The 5644-nt window shown below is 38.1% G+C and overlaps 2 pseudogenes; both read left to right on the top strand.

The window, feature by feature from the left end:
• Positions 1-1361: 1361 nt before the first annotated feature.
• LOC149252175 (cytochrome P450 750A1 pseudogene) lies at positions 1362-2155 on the top strand (annotated as a pseudogene).
• Positions 2156-2215: 60 nt separating this feature from the next.
• On the top strand, positions 2216-2674 carry LOC149252174 (cytochrome P450 750A1 pseudogene; annotated as a pseudogene).
• The last annotated feature ends 2970 nt before the right edge of the window (positions 2675-5644 follow it).

Raw genomic sequence — 5644 nt, 5'->3', positions numbered from 1 at the left:
TATATTAATAATTAAATTTCATTATTATTTTAATTTTTTGATTAAAAAAATTATATTATAATTAATTCAAACACTATATAATTGAAAGGTGCATTTAATAATTGTTTTTTGAAAATGATAAAATTTATAACAATTTATTTATTCATTAAAAAAATAATAATTACCCATTGTTATTATTAAAGAATCTAAATTAATTTACTCTAGAAAGATTATTTTAATAAATTATTTTTTTCAAAACATAAAATTTATTGCAATTTTTATTCATCAACATAGTTATCGATTATTGTTATTAGAGAATATATATTGACAGCTCATCATCATTGTAAAATTCACATTTATCATGTGAAAAATATAAAAAGTATTAAATGTTTTCTCTGAGGGAAAATATATTAGAAAACAATGGTGAATTATTATGAATGTGCATATAATCGGCATTTCAGGTCAGTGAAAAGGTTAAATAAACTTATTTTAAACCATGATAAATATTATTAAAACATATTAAATAGTTTAACTCGCGACATTTAACGTCAGTGAAAAAGTTAAATAAACTTATTTTAGACAATGATAAATATTATTAAAACATATTAAATAGTTTAACTCGGCAAAAGTATATTAAAGGAGGAAGCTAAATATTCTATCCCACCCAAAATCTGAAACGACGTCGTCCCTCGTGGGACCCTGTGTGTTCCTGTTTTTGGAATTTTGCGGACAGGTTTTGTCATACATGATTACCTTTCTCTAAATTTCATGAAATTAAGTTTAGCGTCTTTTCTTCAAAGATTCGAAATCAGTCGGTCCTTATAACCTTTTTTAATTTTATGAGAACAAGTTTTATGCGTCTCTAGTTTTTTTCTTTTTTTCATCGATTTCATAATAGACTTAGAATAACTCGAGCTGATGTGATTCCCTCATTGACGGCTATAAATAGCTGCAGACCTTCATTTCCAAAATAATTAGAGTGCAGTGCTTAGGAAGGGTGTGCGAGATATGGCTTTTCATAATTTGCGTGTCTCTAGCTTTGCCTGCAACATTCACAGTCGCTAATGGAGGGTCTGCCGCAGCAGCTATTGTGTGTACACTCTTCTCTTTCTTCCTGATATGGTTTCTTCAGAAGAGAAGGATGAGTGCCAGACTGCCACCAGGACCCTCTGCATGGCCCAATTATCGGAAATCTCCACCAATTGAAACAGCCTGCTCACTGTTCTCTAAAAGGCCTGGCTGACAAATATGGTCCCATTCTCTTTCTCCGTTTGGGCTCCGTCCCTGCAGTCGTAGTTTCTTCCTCTGATGTAGCTAAAGAGATCCTCAAAACTCATGACTTGATTTTTGCTAACCGACCCCCAAGAGCCGCTGGGTGATTAATGTTTTTCAATTCTAAAGATGTGGCCTTCTCTCCGTATGGAGATCACTGGAGGCAAATGAGAAAAATATGTGTGTTAGAACTACTGACCGCCAAAAGAATCGAGTCCTTCAAGGGTATGCGAGAGGAAGAGGTGTCTGCGATGATCCAATCAATATCGGAGGAGAGCGAGAACGGACGAATGGGCGTGAATGTGAGCAAGGCCATCTCTACTCTCACCTCCAATATTGTTTGGCGAATACTGGCGAACCGGAAATTTTCTGACCATGATTTGGGTGGCGATTTCAAAGGGTTTAGAGAGCTGTTGGTAGAGTTGACAGCTAGGATAGGAGACTTCAATATTGGAGACTTCATGCCGTATTTGAATTGGCTTGATCTGCAAGGTGTCAATCGGCGCATGAAGAAGATCTATAAAGCATTCGATGATTTCGCTGAGAAAATAATAGACGACCATGTTAATTCTAATCATCTCATGACCACGGCCTCCAATGGCCAGAAAGTAGCAGACGCAGACACTCATGCTCAAGATTTCGTTGATGTGCTGCTCCGCATGGGTGAGATGGACACCAAAATCACGCGGGAAACCATCAAAGCCGTTGTTCTTGTATGGCCGTTGGGTTTCTTACATTCTATATTATTTATGACCCTCGATCCTCACTCAACCATCACTTTACATTAATGGGATTTTTATTTGTGCAGGACGTATTCGCGGGCCGGTTGGAGACAACATCAACTACAATAGAATGGGCAATGAGTGAGCTGCTCAGACATCCCCATGTAATGAAGAAATTGTAGCAGGAAATCGAATCGATCGTTGGCCAACATGGCAAAGTGAAGGACTTCGATTTGGCAAACATGAAGTATCTACAATGTGTGGTGAAAGAGACTCTGCGACTATACCCAGGGGTGCCCCTAGCGGTTCCTCATGAATCTGTAGAAGCTGTAACAGTACGAGGATACTACATACGTATGGAAACAACGGTCATCGTGAATGTGTGGGCTATTGGAAGGGATCTCAATGTGTGGAGCCCAGATGCTTCCCAATTCAAGCCGGAGAGATTCATGGAAGAGGAACATATCAATTTAGCAGATCAATCAGACTTCCGTATGATTCCGTTTGGGGCAGGAAGGAGAGGATGCCCAGGGGCCTCCATGGCTATTCCCACCATTGAACTCGCATCGGCTCAGCTGATGCACATTTTTGACTGGAGAGTTGAATGTGATCCGTCCCAGCTGGATATGAAGGAAGCGACCATTCCAAGCCAAATTCCGCTCTCTGCTTTCCCAAGGATGAGGATCAGCTTTCCACTGTAGTCCGTAGGAGAGCTTCTTTGTGTTGGTAATAGGTTTCATAATTATAGATCAATAGCTTTCCATAATTAGAGGCATATAACCTAGTTTCTCTTTATTATTGATAATAGTTTTCCGTGATTTCCCACCAATAGTTTTCCATAATTTTAGACTTATAGTTCATAATTACACGCTTTTTTCTTCAATTTAGTACAGCTCTTTATATATGGATATAAACTTTTTTGGTGAGAGTTTTCCACTATCTAGTGCATACTTACAGACTTGCTTTTTTAGTTTTTTGAAATTAATTATGTATGGGTTATTGTGATTTATGGGAAAATAATGGGATATGCTGTCATTCATATATATATCTCGTTATAGTTTATTATATTTTAATAATATATGATAATTTGTAATATGATGTGGAAAAGATATCTGTTCGTATATAGTTTGTTAGTTATGTATTTTTAAAATATATATAAAAAATAATAATAAAAAAAAATAAGGTAATATATTTTGTTTTTTGTTTTGTTTTTTTTTTTTATAGGAAAAATAGTAATTTTATTCATATTCAGAAAAATTAAATGTTATAGATGCTAATGAGCATATGCAGTGATAGTAGGGCCTGATTTCTCAGAATCCATAAAAGACTAATTTATTCTTTCCTACCTTTCTTCTTTTCCACTTTTTGCCAACCACCAGTGTTGGGAGTGGATGTTATAATAGACATTTGATTCTCATTGGTATTAGTTAGATATTCTTTGTCAGAATCAGATCCCTCTGATCCATGAATTTGTTTTCTGCCACTTACTTCCTTTCCTGATGTGTGTTGCTCATGCTGCTGCGAAGAGTTGTTGGGCCTCTGAGTTAATGTGGAGTTGTGCTCTATCTTATCCTTCTGTGGGTTGTTCTCTACAATTTGTACATTATTGTTTGCAATGTTTTCTGTTGTCTCTTCTTCTTCTTGGGGCTCAGTGCATTGCCAACCTTTTGGCTTTTGGGATTGTTTCTTATTTCTTTTGGGGTCTTTTTTAGCTTGTGGGCATGCACTGTGAAGGTGACCTGTTTGTTGATAGCCATGACAACGGAATGTCATATTTTCATAATCTAGTGGTTGAGTCCACTGTATATTGTTATGGACCAGTATAATGCGGTCAAGCAAATCTTGACTAAGATCTACTTCAACGCATATTTTGGCGAAAGTAAATATGTGTCTTGAAACTCTATTTACATCAATCTTGAGAAATTTTCCCAACGAATTCCCTATTCCTTCTAATACTTTGTGATGCCAGAAATGTAGTGGAAGATTGTGTATCCTGACCCATACAGGCATTTTAGAAACCACCATAGTGGTGGCATCAAAACCTGGGAACCAAGGGATCATGAAAAGTCCTGCATTGCCCCAGAACCATGGTCCCTCATTGAGGGCATATTCCTTATCCTTGACTGTGTCAAATTTGACAATAAAAAACCCTTGGAACATAGATGAATATCACAATTCGTTGTCCATGTAGAAAAAATCCATTGGTGTAAAGCGTCTGATTTAGGCCAAAAACCATTAAATCTACATATGACTGCTTTAGTATGGAAGTCTGCATAAAGCTCATTTACCTTAGGTAGAGAGACTATCAAGGTTAGTATCTGGGATTTTTGCTCCACGATATAGGGTCCAGGTAGTTCTGGAGGTGGTGTTGGTTTGGTTTGGGCTTCATCCTTCCCTTTGACCGCATCTTTAAAAGAGCCTGTGCCCTTTGAGCTGGTTCCAAAGCATCCACCACACAGTCGCAGATTGAGGATGATGGTCGAATCTGAGGCAATGCCATAATCCTGTAGTGTGTGATTATCCTGCAAAATTTGTCCTAAATAAATCAAGCTTTGCATACTTACTAATATGCCTAGATGAGTTTGGATTTCACACTTTAATTCTTGTATCCTCCTCCCCTTCTAGATCTACTTGTAGATAGTCCTTCCTTGTAGAGTTCTGATAAAAAATTGTATCAGATCCAGAGCTGTGGTGAGTGGATTTGTCATTGATAGAGGTCGATTTGCTGTAAGATACTTTGGATCTGATAGATCTGGTCGAAACGGATCCCAATCCATTGCTTGAATCGTCCGATCTGGGTTGGCATAGCCTTTCATCCTGGGATCACGAATGTACTATGTCGCCTTCTTGTTTTCTACCTGTAGGGTAGGTAGTGGAGATTTCTCATTGCCCGATCTAGAAAGTCCATCATCAAATGCAGTCCCATCACTTTCTGTTATTGCTTTATGCTTCCGCTTGCTTTCGGCCCCGTGGCGGCATGGATATAAATTCCTATCACCAAATCCAGAGCGACTATCATCAAATCCAATCGCATAGCCTTGTGGGTTAAGGATCAGGTTGATGAAGCGTGCGGGAAAAACATTGGATACTAAGACAACAGAGGCAAGTTCCTCCTCAACGGATCTCTTTCCTTCTTCAGTCGCTCTGTGCCAAATGGTAAATCCAATAAGGGCAGCGTTAATAGGGCTCGATCCGTAGTAGGAGTGAAGACATAAGCGGATCTCTAGATCTAGTTGGGGCAAGGGCATATCTGCTTTTTATGATAGTGGATCCATTAGATCTTTGTCTGATCTATAAAGGAGCGTGTGTTTCCAAGGGTTAGAGAATTCCCCGGATCCAAACAGAAGTTTTGCAAGAGCTAGGTTGTCATACACTTGTTCATGAGAAGAAATCTCTGAATATAGTCCGGCTGAGATCACAAAGATGATGGCAGATTGGCTATGTATGTAATTGGATCCCGAGCTTTATGGATCGATGTTGCCTAGTAGGCCCGACGGGGCGTACCTGTGGAAGACTCTTGCAAAAACCCTCTTTTCCACCATCGAGATCGCTTCAAATGCTTGAAGAGTTGGTTCTACTAAGAGAAGTGTTTGGTCATTATCCTGGATACCCAGGCAATATATTTTGTTATAATAAAATACATGTTATTAAAATATATATTTCATATTATA

Source organism: Pinus tabuliformis, chromosome 7 (genome assembly GCF_031772625.1).
Source record: "Pinus tabuliformis cultivar Carrire ecotype Pingquan chromosome 7, CPIR1, whole genome shotgun sequence".
Lineage (NCBI taxonomy): Eukaryota > Viridiplantae > Streptophyta > Pinopsida > Pinales > Pinaceae > Pinus > Pinus tabuliformis.
This window is presented reverse-complemented; position numbering and strand designations above follow the sequence as displayed.